This window comes from Diadema antillarum, unplaced genomic scaffold (genome assembly GCF_040938485.1).
Source record: "Diadema antillarum isolate AM-2024a unplaced genomic scaffold, OU_Dant_1.0 scf00000054, whole genome shotgun sequence".
Taxonomy (NCBI): domain Eukaryota; kingdom Metazoa; phylum Echinodermata; class Echinoidea; order Diadematoida; family Diadematidae; genus Diadema; species Diadema antillarum.
Genome location: NW_027270943.1, coordinates 851,229 through 870,751, shown reverse-complemented (window position 1 = coordinate 870,751; position 19,523 = coordinate 851,229). Strand labels below are relative to the sequence as shown.

At 38.0% G+C, this 19,523-nt stretch overlaps 1 pseudogene; it reads right to left on the bottom strand.

Annotated features, from left to right (window-relative positions):
- The window catches only part of LOC139715743 (transcription factor COE1-like), a 148,952-nt pseudogene that overhangs the window by 82,727 nt on the left and 46,702 nt on the right, over positions 1–19,523 (bottom strand).

Genomic DNA, 19,523 nt, shown 5'->3' with positions numbered 1-19,523 from the left:
ATGAGGTGGGTCTCTGAACCGTTTATCTTCGTGATAGTAAATCGGAGCATGACGTTGGCAATGTAAGTCCATTGAAAAGCTATCAGGGATTCATTTTTGTCATGTTTTTTAACACTGATTTCATCCTTTCATCTTTGGCTGTTCGTGGAGGGAACCAGTCCATGGATGCGTCGTTGCTACGCCAAACGCGCACATACACACTGCGCGGTTACCATGCACTGTGGCAGCAACTACCAGACTAGACGCATTTCATCACAAGCAGGTTAGTTTTGAAATCCGTCCGACCAGGAGCAGACGTATTCCCTTGTGTGTATGTTCTGCTTCAGAAACGGATTTTATTCTAACATCACATCGCATCCTGGTCGCTGATGAAGAATGCGATGACTAACCTGTTTGGTGTCTTGTTTCTAAAACATGCGCTTTCCTCGCCAGGATAAAGCGTTTTAATGCCATATTGGGTTTTAATCTCATGTATATATATATGTGTGTGTGTGTATTTGTGTGTGTATATATATATATAGGGCCTATATGTTTTCTTTATTTCTTTTTTTTTTTGGGGGGGGGGGGGACTGTAAGTCAAAACTGCTGAGGCTTTCACTTCAGATTTCCAGCAATACTCTGTAGAGATCATCACCATTACTACAATAATTGCTACGTTTTCTTCATGCCTTAGCACTAACTCGGCATTGAAAAGTCCACGGTGCTTGGGATGGTAATAGTGAAAATTAGATTCATCATCTGAACAAACTGAGTTACAGACTCAAGCTTGAGTGAAGGTTAATTCGAGCTTGGTCACAGTGAATGAATACATTTTACTCGCCGACTCTACCCCACATCAACTTCCGAGTTTTCACAGATTGCCAGCCCCTGTCGTGGTAAACGCATTTTCCTTGACTTACGGGCCAACCATTCTTGATGCATGCCTATTGGAGTAATTTCTCCAACTTCCATCCACCCTTGATCTTTTTCCTGAACACACTTCCCCGTTTCATTCGTTTCGTTCGTGTTGGTATACAGACACCACCATCAAGCCCTAAAATAGGAGTAATCACCGTCTCAAACAGCTGTTTTTCTCGAGGAATGGTGTTACATCAAACGTCTTCTAATGCAGAGTTAGCACTTTATCCTGGTAACAAATCAGAGGAGACAGAGCACTGAGAATGGGGAGTAACAATACAACGGCACATGATAACGAACACAGCAGGCAGCTGATTGGCTTAACAGTCAGGTTCATTTGGCCTTCTGTATAGTCTCCCTTCAAGGACATTTCCTCATAATCTCAAGGAAGCACTTCAAAAATATTATCATTTCAGGAAACAATTTTTTCCTGTCAAGGACAAACATCAAAGAGATAATGCATAGGAATGAGAGAAAATGAGTTAAAGTTACAGAATCACAAACGTCATTACCATACTATCAATACTTATTCTAAAATCGACAGAATCATCTATATTAAAGTGGCCAGTAGTCACATCTGATCCCTTAAGATGGTTGTAAAAAAAAAATGTTATAGAACTGGATTAGAACATTGTATGCAATGTGGAATAATACTTTAATATCATGATTATAATGACAAAATGTCTAGAAATTTTATGGATATGAATAGATAAATATAAGTTTTTATTATAAGCCATATTTTTTGAAATACATGAAATACAGATTTGAAAAAAAAAAGTCATTATAAGATATTAGATGATGATTATGATGACATGAGATATCTGCCAAGTAGGTCCTATAAGCTACTGGCTCAATAATATATATTATTTTGTTAGTGATGTTAGTATAGGCCCAAAATGGCATGGCTGAGAATAAGCTGTAATAATTTATGTTCACATCATAATTTCACTATATGGCCTACATAACAGGATTTGGTTGTCACACCACTAATCCATGCTTTGTAACTTCTTCTTCAACTTATATATTATATTCCTTAAAGCTGTTATCCCCTCCCCCTCCCACCCCCCCCCCCCCCCAAAAAAAAAAACCAAAAAAAAAAAACATCTCAGCACCTCCCTCAAGAAGTGGTATCCATCCTCCACAGCCAACCTCCTTCAACTTGTTTTCAGAGTGTGTGAATGGAATGTAGTGATTGAGGCAGTATTAACATGGTGTGAAGGACACTTGATTTAGTGCAGACACATGGAGGTGGGAATGGGCCTAAAAGAAAGAATAGTCTCAAATTAGGGGCTCCAACTGCAGCTGTGTGAACAATTTAAGGATGCATTCCATTTCTTCAAAATTAAAGACGAGGCACATATCACAACAATAAAGCCTTTGAAAGCATAACCCATGTAAGATAAATCAAACACACAGCCTCCTGCTCTAATCTTAAAGAAATGCTGACATATGGTATCACAGGTGAATGTGAAAGTCCGAAACAAACGTTTATAATAACTCACAAAAGAGATAATAAATTCTCTTTACAAAAGAAACACATTGCATAATGATCAGACAGCTGTATTAACATAATAAATTAAGATACTTTGGGGGATTTGATACATGCTTGGCATTTGAGCATAAAAATCAAATCATGGCTAAATAAACTGTACATGCACTTGTAAATCAAGCTGAAAATTAGTTGAATATTATTAATAATACAGATTACCTACAAGATATTATACAAAAATAAAACAAAAAATAATGGTGAAAAATAATAAAATCTGTGCACGATCTCACGACGTGTGATACATCTTTTCGTGTAGCTGTCCAACAGGTCTTTAATTCCTGTTTTGAGCTATGACTAACATTTTAGGCAGCTACTGGTAGGGCCTAGCTCCCTAATTGTGGGCAAGTGTTATCCTCTTTATGTGACAAATGGGAATCTTTAGTTCACCAACTACTCAAAACCTCAATCAACTCAGCAGTCATGTCATATACATTTGATATAAAACAGACCTGCTTCGGTTGTAACTGAGATTCCTTTTCACAAATAGAACTGCGATCAGTGTAATGTGATTGCTCATGTTAGAAACAAACTAAAAAAGGTTTTTAAAAAAATTGACAGCACCTGACACTGATGACACTGATGTGTGCGCTGTCAAAGTTTGACCCACCTTCTCTTCTTTTGTATTGATACTCGGTTTGCTTTTGGCTCGATATCTGCAGCTTTCCTCCAAGTACTGGACAAACGAATTCCAAAGTTTATAAACATACTAAAAGAAATAAAAAAGAGTGGGAATGGTCCATTTCATACAAAAAGAAGTCTCAATCAATGGCAAAATTAGAGCTGGATGGTAGCCCACAGAAAAATGAATGTACTCCATCCACCTCCCTGATATAAAGAAATAAAAAATAGAAAACCATGAGAATATGATTTCTTATTAATGGTCATGGAGGCACATTTTTAGTGTATGATTGAGGTGTGTAGTAGGTATAGTTTGAGAATGGATATGTGTGTGTGTGTGTGTGTGTGTGTGTCAAAGTGCAGGAAGATGCAAAAAACTGTGCGCAGTAGAGAGATATTGTACAAGAAGATGCTTGAGATGATATTGAGTTTCGATTAGATAGGCAAAGGAAAATTCATGTTGCAAATCAATACAACATTTTGATATCATGATTGAAGTATGATCAAAACATGCTATGATACAAATTTGACCGTAAGTATCATTTGGCGTGCAAACACCACAATATGCCGCCCAAATCATTCCATATGCGCACAGAACTGGGATGCATTCCATCCATCGATGACGGCACATACCAGAGTTAAAAAGTCTCGTGATGGAGACTAGGTAATACAGAGGGTGCTCATACAAGTGGAAGCTGTATGAGTGTTGCAGTGAAGGTTAAAAGAAGAGAGTCAGTAGAGATGCCACATGTCCGACATAAACACTGCTTACATAGCAATTGACTTCACACCTGTTCCAAGCTATCCCTCCCATCACCATCAGTTGCCAATGTTTCTACAATCTCCTCAGCACACACTTTAAAGGTGCACACAGTCCGGAACATTTTTTAGCATCCAGTTAATGGCATATTTACCATTTGTAGATGAAACAAAAACCCAGCATTAGTGCTTTGAACTAGTTCTACAATGGGAGTTTGGGATAGAAACAACCACTGTAAAAATCTGAGTCGGTATTGTTAAATATACAAAATGTGAACAATAGTTATGATAAGAATGTTTCCAGACTACACCGTCTACAGCTACAGTTTATTGAGAAAATTACATATATCTCCAAATATTTTAGGCTTTATCGTGAAAATTTTATATGATAGGATATTTTGTGGTACAACAGACCTACACATATGCATTAAATATCATATCTTGAAAATGTTTTTAATCATTGTTCTCAAAGGTAAACAGGACCTCTCAGTAGAGAGTGGTCTGGTGATTGGACAGTGGACCAGTGACCGTATCAGAAGGTTTAGGAGTCAAGTCCTTATAACAGAGAAGTTGTAACTGAGAGGTGTAATGAGAAACAAAACTAAAAAGACTGGACTAGCATCGCAAAGAGGACTTTTGCTCTGGTAGTAAATAAAGGGTGCATGCATAGGGAAACAGTTCTCTTCAATCTCTGCTCAGGTTTGATACAAGTTACAGCTGGAAAAAGCAAGGACAGATAAATGACTGTCAGTAGTAGATGAATTATGTTTGGCTCTCTTACAAAGTCCTGAAGAGCAGCTTTAATTGAATGGAGCCGGGACTGTCGGGGATCCTCCACTGCTTACAGTTACAATCTACTCATACATGATGCATTGGCCAATTTCTGCTCTATGATAGCCCTTATTTACAGTATTTTCCAGCTAGCAAGTGCCAACAATAACCCCCCCCCCAAAAAAAAAAAAAAAAAAAAAAAGTCTACATGGATTTCCCCACTCACACAAAAAGTTTCATAGGTTTGGAGTGCGCCCAATATGTTATATAGTTCTTAGCAGTCATCTACTCTACAAAAACAAATTCTTTCTTCAATAATTTTAACAAATTTACCTACAGATTTCAGTTGGTATCATTCAGAGTTATCTGCAAAGGTTGTCCCTACAGCTGAGGTGAAAAATGCACACAATTCATGATCATTGCAATAGATTTCATTTCTTACTCAATCAACCCTACTTAAAAATAGCCATTTTTCCTCCCTCCTCTACAGATAGCTCAGCTATCCTTGAAATTACATGTTAGTTTATAGATATTCATGAACTGTTTATGGGAAGATAAATGGAATTATCTATTACTGGAGGTGCTAATTTGAGTGCCACTCAACTATTTACTTTCTCTCTATGATGACGTTGTCTAGTCTTGGATCAACTAATATTAGGTCATTCAAAGAATTCAAGAAAATTAATCTATCTTAACATCGGCCAAAAGTAAATCAAACTTGGCATTTCTGTGTAACAAACATTAAGTAACTGCAGGGCTCATTTCCTGATCATCATTACATCATATTCCAGATGAATAATCCCTGATCTACAGTAGATTTAGACACATTTGATACCCTTTTCATTAAAAATACAAAGGCAATGGAGTTCAATAAAATAGTTCTAGCATTATGTGTGCCAACAGCACACAAAGGTATTCCCAAGTAATCAAACCCTACATCAATATAATTCAAATTTAAGCTACCCTCTCAAAACTAATAGCAATACATGCATAGTGCAGTACTACCACCTTTAGAAAATCGGGTATTGAAAGAATAGATTCTTGTGAAGATTAAATATGCCTTTAATGTCAAGGCCCGAGAGGCAGTATTATATTGCAACTATTTTTTATTGGTAGAAATTTCTGGATGTATACTTTGAAAGTGCATAAGGAAAACACTAGGTAAAAAAAAGGAATATCAATTTTCTGTACATTTCTGCAAACATGATTTCCAACAAAAGCATTGAGTATACTAGCAAAAGCAAAGACAATTTGACTAGTAGCAGTACTCAGTTTGCAATTTCAAACTCCCTGGCGTGGCATGTGTGAAAATTGGGTGAAAGATAACAAATTTGAGATTTGATCAAGATCAAAAGACTGATGTTGCATCAAGTTTGAATGTGTAAGATTAACATGAAGTCAAAATTCCCTCTTTTTTTGTGATCATATTAGAACAAAGACTTGGTCTGAGCTATCGTTTTAAACGACAACTCTCCAGTAGATTTGAATGCAGCTAAATCTCAAGCTGTGTTTACTTAAACTCTAGTGATGAGATTTCTTGCCAATTCTGTGTGGTATATGTAAGACGAAAATAAGACAAATTATACACTCCTGGAAAGTTTACAGTCTTGAAAATTACAGAAAAAAAAAGAAAACAGTTGTCAGATGACTCTGCAATTATGCATGATGGCTTCTTTTTTTGTGGCAATGTGCCACATTCTAGAAATTCTCAACATTCTTAAACTCTGCGTGAAGAAAGAAAGCAGTTTGGTCTACAAGAATAGGTACAGTCCCTACTACAAACAAGTTTTTTTTTGTTTTGTTTTTGTTTTTGTTTTTTGGTTTGTGTGTGTGGGGTTGGTTTTTTTTTTTTTTTGCATGAATGTGCCACTGACAATTTCATTTCATTGACCTAGAAAATGAGCAGTTGCTAGTTTGGTTGACATAAATTGATTGCTAACAGCAAGTTGTTCTGAACAAAAGCCACCGCAGAGCAGCAGTAGATCAGTAAATATCCAGTGCCATATCGCACAAACAACGAAGAAAAAATGTTACAAATGACTATTTGACTGTCTTTCATTCGTCTAACATGTCCTCCTACAGGCCATCCCAAGTAGCTTTATTATTATTGTTATTTATTTGGCTTTCAATCACAAATATCAACATTACACAACACCTATTATCATGACATGATTTTTGTGATCATACCATTATGACACCAGTTACATAGTGCACTTCATTAATTACCCAAACATATGAGAAAAAGATAACATTTTTAGTTTGAATGAAGGAAATGATTATAAGGCTGTCTTGGTAGAAGTGTCATAACGTCATTGCCTTGGTATGTCATCACCAGATTGATTGGGTTCCTTTACAGGGAAAAAAAAAAAACACAACATATGAAAAGACTGGCACTAGTGACATCACTGTCATTCAATCAAAACAGTCCATGTGACACCATCTCAGCAAACTTAGTAACATTCATATGACATTGACTTATTTTCAAATGTTTTGCCTTTTCTGGTCATAGCTATTAAAAGACACTGCTTCTGTTGCTTCACTACTTACATTCAATTTTGCACCAAGGAGCCGTTCCACCCTCCACGTATCTACAGTGTACAAGGGAAAACCCCACGTGCATGGACAGGTTTTTTGGACAGTCCACCCCACCCCACACAACCCTCCCCTCCCCCTCCCCCACCCCCTTCTCCGGCCCTTGGATGCCCCCCTTCCACACTACGTGGTCCACACATCACAACCAATTACGTTGCTGTGCCAAACGAGCAGCGAAAAGAGACTGGTTCACCCGTGTTCAGGTGAGTCACAATACAGACAATGGGTGCAGCGGCCTCAGGAAGGACACAAGTTTATCTTGTCTGCCCTGCTCCCTCGAGATCTCTAAATCATCCTAAATTCAACTAGATGGGGTGGATCTAGCACAGATTAACTGGTTAGCCCGAAAACTTCCTGGTCTAAATCCACAAGATTGGCTTGTTAACAAGTCCACATTGCAATAGATGGAGAAAAGTCGGCCTGTGTCATGCTCATATGTCAAAGATTATAAAGGTGTCGAGCCCAAAAGTCTCTCTTTTTTCCCTAGAGTGATTGAAACGCCACTAGAAATCGAGGCACAGTCAAGTATGACGGTTCATTTGCAGTTAAAAGGAAAGGTGAACAAGAAACGGCTGCAACCTCAAGAAACACTCGCAGATCTTCTATCTCCCAGTCAGAATATATGTCTTGATGGGGTACAGAGTTCTGCAGATTTGGGATAGGGAGATAAGGGGGTGGGGGTTGAAGGGTCAATTGTGTCAACCGGAGGGAGATATTGCCAATCACTTTCAGACTGGGGTTGTTTTAAATTCTTAACTGTCCGCCAGGGACTTTTTACGACACTGTTATTCTAGAGTGTTGGCTTGTCTGGCAGTGTGCAACCAATGGGGAGAAGCTATTATCTCCCAATTCTATCCCGCTTGTAAAACACACTTTCCAGATTCGATTTGTCTGCTGGTTTTAGGGGAACAATTCCCCCGCAATACTCAGACGGATTACGGCAGCTATCTCCTCGGCAAACTGGTGTTGACATCGCGCGGTCTACCCCAGCCGCACAGCTGCTCCCTTCCCCTGATCCAGACTGCCAAAGAATTCAAGGTTGGCCACAATCCTCCTGAACTGACCCAACTCCCAGAGAACAGGAGCAAAAAAACCTCTCATAAATATGTGGAGATGTATCTTCCATCCCAGGGATGACTTCCAACACCGAGATCATGGATGAAGAATTCTTCTGATGATGGCTCTCTGTCTTGCTAAAAAGTGAAACACTTCCGAGCTAAGTTTATGTGCCAATTTGTTATTGCACGCTATAAGCAAACATAACTGCCTGCAGGAACCAGCCCAGTGCAGTACAAAGTCTATTAAATTTGCATTAGGTCATAAAACTGCGATGAATGGGTGAAGTGAATTGTTTCTCTTAATACCTTCATGTCTTAAATATGGAAAATAACATCCTTGCATTACTTGACATCCTGTGATTACTTTTGACATATTGTTAATGCAGGCTCAATTCATTTCCTATACAAATATTATACAAACCTTGTAAATTAACATCTCACACACACATCACATCACATCACTGAACATCAAAACTTTTTTTCTTTCAACCTGTAAGAAAAGCATCTTTTTTTTTTTAAATAATAAATGCGTGTCAGTATTTCTTCCATTCTAATTCAATGGTTAGAACTTAAAATACATACTGGAACTGAGTGAATAGCTCATCCATTCAAACATGACATGAAGCTAAATGGAATTAGTATAGAGATACCGGGAAAATACAATCAGATGGTGAAGCTGTCCGATGAGGGGAGTAAAAAAAAAGCAAACCCAAACCCACACTACCAAAAAAAAAAAAATGAGGGGCATTGTCCAGGAAACAAAGCAGATGGAAGACAGCAGAGCTCACTAATTCACAGACAGGAATATTTCCATCGAGTCAACAGCCGGCCCCATAGAAATGCTATTTATGCAAACATACTTAGCAGCCGAATTCAGCTTGAATTCTGTGTGTGCGATTGGTGAAGAATTGGGGGAGTCAAATTTTCAGGGGTCTACAGCTAATGGATCTTAAAAGCTCTGACATTGGGGGGGAAAACATGGGAGAGCAGGCGGAGCGAGCTTGGGAGGAATTCGCTGTCGATCCAGTAAAGAAAGATCCTCAGGGTCAGAGGCAGCAGTAATTGAATGTGGACTTGAAAAAGGCCACCACCAACCTCACAAAGAGAGAGGACTGCGAATGAATGAAACAATAAACTTGCAAGAATATTAACAATGTATCACAGAAGCAAACATTGGTTTTACTTATTTTTAAAAAAATTCTAAGCGAGGTGTTTCAACAATCTATTCATCCAACAGGATTTAAACAAACAGCTGTCCTTCAGTCTCAAGCAACACAGCCATTACGCTGTACAATACATCAAGACTCAAAAGGGACTAATTGTCTGGTATGCATAACATTTTCTGCATGTTTTATCGCCCGTCGAGAACTATACAAAAATAACATGTTAAAACAAACTGCAACATCCTCTCCATGAGTCTCTATAAAAGTCTAAACTTTCCTTTCACACAACATATGTATAATGCGATAGATGCATAACTCAATATGAATAGACGAGAAGCTTCCTCTTGATCAGTTTCTCATTGATCAGTTACAGAATCTCCCTGAGTACCACTGACCATCCTCTACCTGGGATGACCTTTGACCTATGAGGCATGACCTTAGAGACAGGTCAAACAGCTATATCAATTTTCCACCTGCTATACATTCTCAATGAGATTGCCGTTGGACACAATAGAGGGCGACGATCGAATCCAAACATTTAAACCAAGTCTCTATCTATCTTTGTTGATTCTGTGAGAGTGATGTCATGTTCACACGAATCTCATCCTGTCCTTATCTTCTCAAGTATGAAAGTCCAATGGCAGCAACGTCAGGCCCATTCACATGCAGGAGTTATCTTTTTTGAATTGCGATGCAAACTTTGATTCTATTCGCACTGAAAAACTCTTTCTGTCAGCTGTAAGCATTGTAAATCTCCAAACTTCCCAAGCCTATAAAGTAACTGCAGCTTGATGCTGGGTGCCCCCTCATCCTAGATCTAGTTGCATTACAGGATTTAAAAAAAAAGAAAAATTGCACTACAAAAAAAAGAAACTTTCAATTTTCAAAAACAATCAATTCTGGATGCATGTGAACAGCTATCCTTGCTAAGTTCTCTCCATGGAGCATGAGACATAGGCCTACATATATACTACGGTACAGGGATACAGCAGTGAATACAGTGTTCAAATGATAACTTGACACTGAATATTTCAAGTTATTACCTGGGTAAGAGTCAGGATATTTCTGGTGCATATCTTTTTTATCATTAATTCATGACTCTGGCATAAAACTAGTTTAACATTTACCACTTGACACCAACAATTTCCTGTTGATTATTTCACCAAAATTGCATTTTCTCTCTTGTCTAGATATCTCAAGTACATACTATCCCTTTACGAGATGGAAGACATAATTTAGAGAAAAGCAAGATTCTGTTGATCATTTCACACCTTTTCTCTTTGAGACGAGGAGAGCGGTCAGGTATGTGTGTGGCTGAAGACGGAAATATGGGTATGGGCATATTTGGTTACCGCGGAAACTGGGCCAATCCAGCGCTATGGTGATGCGGCCCAAATTTCCTCATTTAGTCAGAAGGGTTCATGCCCTCTCTGATTGGAAGAGTCTGTGTGATGGTGGAGTCCACAGAAGAAGGAGAGGGGAAAAAAGAGAAAAATATCTCCCGGTATAAATATTCGGAAATCGTTACAGGTCGGAGTTGAATGAACCAAAAGTGTATACATTTCAAACATGAAAGCACTCAGCTGTGAGGAAAAAAAAAAGTTTCCTTCACACAAAAGCCTCCATGAATATCGCAGTGACATACAAACATGTGATTCTTTGAAAAAAAAATAATAATAGCAAACTATGATAGATAATAAGGAAATTAAGCCAGAGAGTCTATTCAACTACCAATTTTACTTGGCAACCATGGATTGATTCTACATTTCTTATTCATTTCCTATAGGGTTGTTGTTTTTTTTCGTTTTTTTTTTTTTTTTTTTTTTTGGGGGGGGGGGCTCTCGTCTCTCTTACATTAACCTTTTGGTTCATTTAGAAAACTAATAAAGATGGGAAAGAAATATGATTCTGCCTTAATAAGGGTATTACTCAAGTGTGGTATTGAATTGAATGCAGCTTTAAAAATATTATTAGCACGATATACATCATGCATAATGACAGGAGATAAGCACTTTCAATTCTTGGATCACTGGATGCATTTTAATCAAACCAATCTTATATGCAAATGATTTCACTTTGAGAGCTGCAATGTCATTACTGGTACTGCATAATACTCTTGCTATGGTACATTTCACTAAATATTTCTCTGACATATTTTGATATTAACCTACACAGCAAATGTAGGATGTGCCACCTGCTGTACCATTCCTTCAAATACATTCTGCAAGAAAAAATTGTCACAAGATACAGTTGGTCCCCTTGTACAAGCACTGTATCTGACAGGTATCCCCAAATCTTTCTGCCAATATGTTTCCAAAATTTGATGATATTTTTCAGAAGATCTGCTGATATCAGTTGAAAAAATCACATCTTATGACTTTATACATGATTTGCACTACAGCATAAATCACACGATCACCTGCATGCATGATGCCGTACCCAAATATTCAGTGCACATATTGCCCCCCTCCTCATTCTTTAAGTACCACTAAAATTATTCCTCCCCTCCCTTCCCCCTCCTCCAACCACCCTCCCCCCCCCCCCACGTCATCGAAATGGCTGTCATTAAGGCACTGTCATCAGCCCGTCCGAGTGATTTCACTGTGCTAGAAACAGCATTTTTAATAGGATCTCTCATCATTTTGACCAAAATAGTGTTATTCCAGTGGCCAGGGAGAAAGATGACACCGGATACGGGAATCTCCCTGTCTATCATCATATCTTCTGATTGCCTTGTTACATTCCATCAACTTTGAAGAGGAGGAGGGGGGGGGGGGCAAAAAAAAAAAAAAAAAAAGGAGGAGGGGGAGAACGGAAGAAGAGCATTCTGTCTGTCTTTTTTTGTATCAAAGCGTCACTGTCTTCCCCTCTGAACATGTTGTGAGTAATTCCGGCCAACTCCTGACGACTTTTGGTTATCATTCTCCTTCATTCTCGAGTGTCGATTTTGCTACAAGAGAATGATATGCATATTTCAGTTGCTCAGCAAACAAGTTGTCTTTAGTAATTATTATATTGATCATAACTTTCTTTTTGTATGAAGCAGAACAAAATTTTATATGAGGATAAGAGGTAATGCCTGGAAAATGCAAAAGCTATGACTAGGAAGCAAGAGAGTAAAGGAAAAAATCTCATCAATCATGTAGTGATATTTCTCTTAATTACATCATCGTTGCAATGCTACATAAATCTAGAGCCCAGAAAACATTCAAGTGATAGAAAGCAATGGTCAAATAGAACTGAAGTAAACAGGTGTTTCAGATGAGGCCAGACGCAAATAATGAAGGATATATTTCTTGCTTACCCTGTACTTTCATGAATAGAGAATAAGTGAGTCTGAGAAAGATTTAAGAAAAGGAAGATGACTTTTAAAAAAGATGACATATTCAGATGGATTAATGAACTGTCACTGGAACTCTCTAGTTACACACACACAGGTGAGGACCCTTCCCTTTAATGACAGGTTAGTCTTTCATCAAGGTGCACTTACGGTGAGGTGAATCACAGATTGGTAAAGGTTACCCTGGCTGGACAAAAGGGAAACAATGCCTCCTGCCTAGTGACCCAGGTATGGCCTTAGGAGCGGGGAACTGCAAGTACCGTTCATAGATAGATGTCATCCAGCATGATAGCGCATTTCTTTTTTCTCTCTTTTCTTTTTTTTTTAAAGGGGTGAGGGGTTTGGGGAGAGAAAGCCTTTGATTTTTTTTTTCATATTTGTTTTTCTTTCCAGCTTAAATCTCAATCAAAATTTTAATGTCTGTAAGCACTATGTGAACAAAACTTTTTAGAAATGTAACATCAGTGATATCTCATATGATACATTGTGCTACCATGTAGGCTTCTGCATTCTACATTGAAATAACTCTTATACCACTCTAATGGATGTGATTTGGAGATGTAAATAGATACTACTTTGATGACATTTCTATGTCTTCAGTCAAGTTCATTTGTCAGTTAACCAGCTGGATACAGAAATCCATTGTGGCATGTGTAAGCTCTATTGAAAATTATCAGGTCTTGAAGGTGGGAAAGTAAGTTTCAAAATATATGTCTACTGTATTTTTTTTTCATATATTACTGACCAGAGAAAAATCATGTAAATCCAACTTATTTCTTTATCTATATTTACTGTTGTATTTTGCTATCCTTGGACACAATGAAAAATCCCCTCCTACATCCTTTGATTTTTGTCATTTGTCTTTCAGTTAGATTCTCTCCTTCCAATACATCCTTTCTCCTATTTTTCTTCCTCTTACTGTATATATATTCCATCTTTTTTCTCTCTTTTTTTTGTGGGGGGGGGGGGACTTATGCCCATTTAATCTTCCACCCTATGCTCATTCTCTGTAAATCTTTCCTCTCATCTTTGTGCTTTCTCATGTCTGTCTATCTTTTATTTCTTCTTCCTTCCCTAATTCTTCTTCCTCTCTTCCATCTCTTGCTCATCACCTTTCCTCATCAAGTATCTGTTCCTGTCTTTCCTGTACTCTTCCCATCTCTCACTCTCTTCCTCTCATCTCTCCCTCTCTATCTCTCCGTCTCTTCCATTGTCACAGGGCCGAGAATGCTGCGGACAGACAAAGTCCTCTGAGGATCCTCAATGGAGGTGATTGGGGATTAACACTGGCTACAATGGACCACTTCCCTTGGCTAGCTAGACAAGTCAGTGACAACCTGAAAATTATAAGTGGGCCGACAGCTCACCCAGAATGACTAAACAAACCATGGGCAAGGCCGAGCAATCCCATCCATGTGTCCAAAGTTTGTCTACTCATTGCACTTCGGCAACAAATATTAGGAAATGCTCGTTCTCCCAGTCCCAAGTGTTGAAATGAGTAAATTACTCACAACCATCTCTGTCACTGCCAATGCCACAGATTTTTTTTTCTCTCTCCCTCCCTCTACCTTTTTAAGAATCTATTCACTCATTTATTCTTTGTGGTAAAGTAGATTGATATGTTTTATGCATTTAATATCTATTTAATATCTACTTATTCAAATTAATTAGTGCAGTGCAGCAAAATTGCATTGGGGAGCTTTTGCAGCACAGTAAAATATATACACATAGATTCATTTTTATCATTATTAGTTCTCATACTACAAAAAAAAAAATCCAAAACTGGTGTTGATTCCTTTCACCCATTTGCACATTTTTATCATTTTCTGGTCTTTGTCATAAATGTATACTGCTTTTCCAAATGAAAGTGCAAACAAACAAATCTGCTAGATTATGAATTTGTTGAGTTTTTCCATCATTCCACAATGCCCTATAGTACACAATTTTTTTAAAACTATAATTCTGAGAAAGTAATACTCAAGGAATGCACAAAATATTGTATTTCAGACCATCCCTCTTTCATGACTTAGAAAGAAAAAAAAAAACTGCCAGAGATGATACATGATGAGATAAAGAAGACTGAAAAGTGGTATATGGCTGTCCACAAGACAATGAGAAATAAATTTCCTCCTTCAAAGAATTGGATAGGCCAAAGATCATTAACTTCATTACCAGCAAATTGACCAGTAATAATATCAATACAACGTTGAGAGGATGGATGGGTTGGGTTGAGTTGGGGTTTTTTTCCCCATCATCTACCTCCTCCGTAAACTTTATTTGGTTTTCCGCAAGTGCTGCAGCCCGCGTGTGGAAATAAACAATATCACTCCGATGATATACGGGGGAGAGTAACCCACTCCACTGGCAGTGCTTCAAAGCACTTGAACGTGGGTCATCAAAGAGAGTTTTATCAATAAACACTTTACACATACTTCGCCACTCTGTCATCAGCAGTGACACGCTAACCACTCTACTGTTTCATAGGCAAACTGAATCCATTGTTTTTTACAGTCAAATGTTTCAGTCATAGCCTAACTATTTACCAGCCATAAATCATATCTTTATATTTCTGCAAATCTCTTCTTTTTTTTTGCACTGCAGTCTTGTCATATTGCCTACTCAATATTTTCAAGAAATGATTGGATTACTGTTGAATATATATGCAAGAGGAGTTTCTCTGGTACCGGCCAGCGAATCCTGACTTTGTGCCTTCACACTTGACATAAGACATTATCATTTATGTCAGAACAAATACATGCTGCTTGACTGGTCATTCACATACTTTTGTCACAATTACAAATCAAAAGATGAATAGACATTTGCATTAAGACGATTTGTTTTTCTCTTTTTCTAAGCATTAGAATTGTTGAAATTATCCCTGTACTGTTTTTTTTTCCTCAAATCTAAGAACCACAATGGACTAAAAGTGAAAAATCTGGAACCAAAGAGGGAAGGAGTGTGTTGGAAGCATGCAAAGAGTGAACATCACTGATGTGAATAAGTGCAACTTATGTGACTACTTCATTTGTCTCTGAAAGTGAGGTTTCTTTAATTTGAACAGAAAAAGAAATGGTGGTCATAAAAATAAGCCCCTGCCTATCACTCTCTTGCTCACAAACCGATTGCAAAAATGTCATCTTGCCTACAATTATGAATAAAAAGTGAAATCTGGCAATAATTTTCCAAGTGGTTTCAGGAAACCATACTAAAGCTTTGATGTGTAACAACTTTAAAAATCCACATTAATATCTAACACTCCACTTCATTTCCATTTGCCCCTGAGAATAGAGCATATAATATAGCAGAGTGGTTCGGCAAGCTCCCACACAACTTGCCATGAATAAGATATTTCAAGTGTGAGTAATTTGATTTTCTGCTATAAGATATAAAGACCATAAATGCAAAGAATTACCAAAAAGAAAAATAATCTAAAAATGATTTCTCATTTTCACTAATATTGTCAACAGATGAACAGTAATTTCTTGATAAGTGTGTGGTTTTCAAATTTCATTTGTTCAGTGTATTCATCCCTTCTTTCAAGATCTCAGGCATGTTCCCATAAACATAATGTAATAAATACAATAATCTATTACACATGAGGACTTACCTATCTATGATTACTGGATCTGATGGAGTCTCGTTCCTATTGCCGCAGCTTTTCTTGTCACAGCATCGGCTGCACAAAAAAAAACAAAGCCAAAACAAAATATGAACAGTAATAGATGAGTTTGTCATTGAATGAATGATGTTACAGTGGTGTCTTGTGTCACGGTGTATTCTTGTCATGATTTTTGTTTATTTGTTTGTTTGTTTGTTTGTTTTTGTGCATCAGTATAATGTGAGATTTGCAGTTGCGTGGAGTGTAGCAGTAAGATGTATGGTGGGTATACGGCATGAAGTTGTATGTGAACATGTATAGTAGCCTCACATGATAAAAACAGTGCAGTAATGGTTGGAAAGGTAAATACCAAATGGAAAAAGGGGGAGGCCATACATTTATACTTTTGCCAGCCCTCCACTGACACTGTAATGTACTGCTACAACCACACATTGAACAAAGTACATCAGCTTGTAAACCTTAGCCCGTTGAAGACGAGACCCGAGTATCCTCGGGCAAGTGTCTATGGGAAATGCGTGTTGTAGCAAAATCAAACCATCCTCAACGGGTTTTACCAATAAGAGAAAGAAAGTAGCCAATATAAGGAGCAGGTTCTCCTCAGATTTGCACATAAAGCTAAGGCAGGGGGACGACCATCTTTTGGGCTGTGATTATCTCAGCCTGCAGATGGCATACTGATACCACACTCCACCCCATGAATCTGTTGGGCTTTGGGAAAGACCCTGATTGGTTTTGGTCTGACGACTTGATTAGAACCATTAATCGGAGGAAACTCACACTTATCTCCAGCCTTCCCAGGTGTCAAGTCATTCCCATGAGCCCTCCATCTCATCCCTGTTTCCTCCATGTTGCCTTCTCCCTCGGTGTCATTATTCCTCATTATTAGATCATCTCTTTTCCATGAGGATTACACTCATCCACACCTACACCTACACACACAAACACACACACACACACACACACACACACACACACACACACACACACACACACACATACCCTCCATCTCATATCATTTGCAAGCACATTAACCCATGACACACATAGATGCGGTTTGCATACCGGTATACATGTCTGTCAGTTCATGAGGGAGAATTTCTCCATACAATCATGGGGTATAGCATGAAAAACATTAGCTAGCTAGTGCTCACTACCAAAGAAGCACTTCAAAGAACTTGACATTACATTCTGTTGATAAATGCTTCACAAAATATACAAATAATACCCGAAGAAAGCCCATTCCAGTAAAAGTATATATGCATACCATAAGGGGCAGTACACACATACTAGATGCTAGATTGAAAACGGTGCAAGGAATAAGGCTAATATTATGTACATTTATTTGTCACACTTCAATGTTGATATTCATAAGATTAAATTCTCAGCAATTGCACATCATTCAAATTATGAACCAATCACCTGAGATACACATTTGTGACTGCTTTTCTATGCTTTAATATGATGGAAGGCACAAAACTCTATAGCAGTATGATTTTAGCAGTATTCAGTGTTCCAGAACAAATGAGAACTATCCCATCCCCAGACAAGACAGATCAAAGATCGTTGTTTTTTTCCATTTAAACTATAAATCAAAAATCATAACTACTGCTGACAAATGATTGCTCACTTCTAATGTGGTTGACACAACATCCATAACAGACAGACGCCTAACAGACTGAAGATAGGGGAAAAAAATGAAAACAATCCTTTTGTTCTAGGGTAACTTGTTTCTATTTCTTTCACTAATCTAAAATGTTATGGAAACTTACATTGTACCACGTACCAACTCAATTCTACAGGAGAGCAACCCCATCTCTTTTATAAGCGAACAGTATCATACTGAGGTTTGATAATTATGGAAAGCTGCAAACTTTCTGAAAATATCTCTGAATTGCACCAGACTGAATTTCAAATGATTTTTCTCTTTTCTTTTCTTGTTTTCTCTCCTAAACAGGTGGCAGGCATCAAGGATGCTGGGCCTCCTTCATCTCAGCCGCGAGGAACACGGCACTTTCATCTTCCAGCAGGACAAAGAGAGAGATGGTCCCTTAAACAAGATACTTCCCCAGCCCCTCCCCATTACTTCTAGATGTTAAAACATGCCTGATACTGTGTTAAGAGTAGGGAGGGAAGAAAAGGGGGGGGGGGGGGGGGCAAGGGACAGAGGTAACTTTGAGATCAGTCTGTTATCCTTTCGTAATTTTTTTTTTCAATCTTGCTTTGTTTGACAATAGTGTAAGTTGACGCGTCTACACAAAATTAGACGAAGCATCAGTGCTACAAGCTATTATTTTATGAAATTATACGCAACTCAACACCCTTACCACTCAAAATGAGGGTAGGCGGAGGGAACCAATCACCCACTAGATATGACAGATTCATCCACATGATACAAGCCAAATCTTATATCATCCAAGAACAACAGCAGTATCTTTTCCAAGAGTGCCTTCCAGCTGATGGAAGGCTACATGTCGTTGGAAAATATTCAGTTCCTTTGCCCAGCTAAGCCACTATTTTGATAGCAAACAAGGAATTGTCTTGTGAATTTTTGTTTTGTTGACTGCAATTATTACGGTCATGTCACAATATGCACCGCTGTGTTAAACTGACATGTTGCATTACATTTGTCCTGGGCACTCTTATCCACAAGCAGAAAGTGTTATTCTTGTGAGGAAAGCAATGGAAACAAGAACAAGAACAGGATATGCATTCAGGCAAAATGAGACAAATATTTATGATTTTAAGATTGGGTGAATGACACAAGTCAATTAACATCATTAATCACTGGCATATGGAAACAGCCATAGCTATCACAAGATTGTGATACCACTTGCTTCATACTCCTTATCTGTTTTGTCGACAGATTCACTCTTTATTTAAACAACTGATAATGACTTTTGATGATGAGTCCATGATACTGCTGAAAGATAAGAGGTATAGATATTTTACTTTCTTCTTTTGTTGTTAAATACCCCTAATTTTCATTGTACAGTCAACCGTTAAAGGGAACGTAAACCCAAAGAGCAATGCGGATTGAGTGAAAGCAGCAACATCAGTAGAACGCATCAGTGAAAGTTTGAGGAAAATTGGGCAATCGATGCAAAAGTTATTAATTTTTAAAATTTGGGTGTTGAAACTGCTGGGTAAGGAGACTACT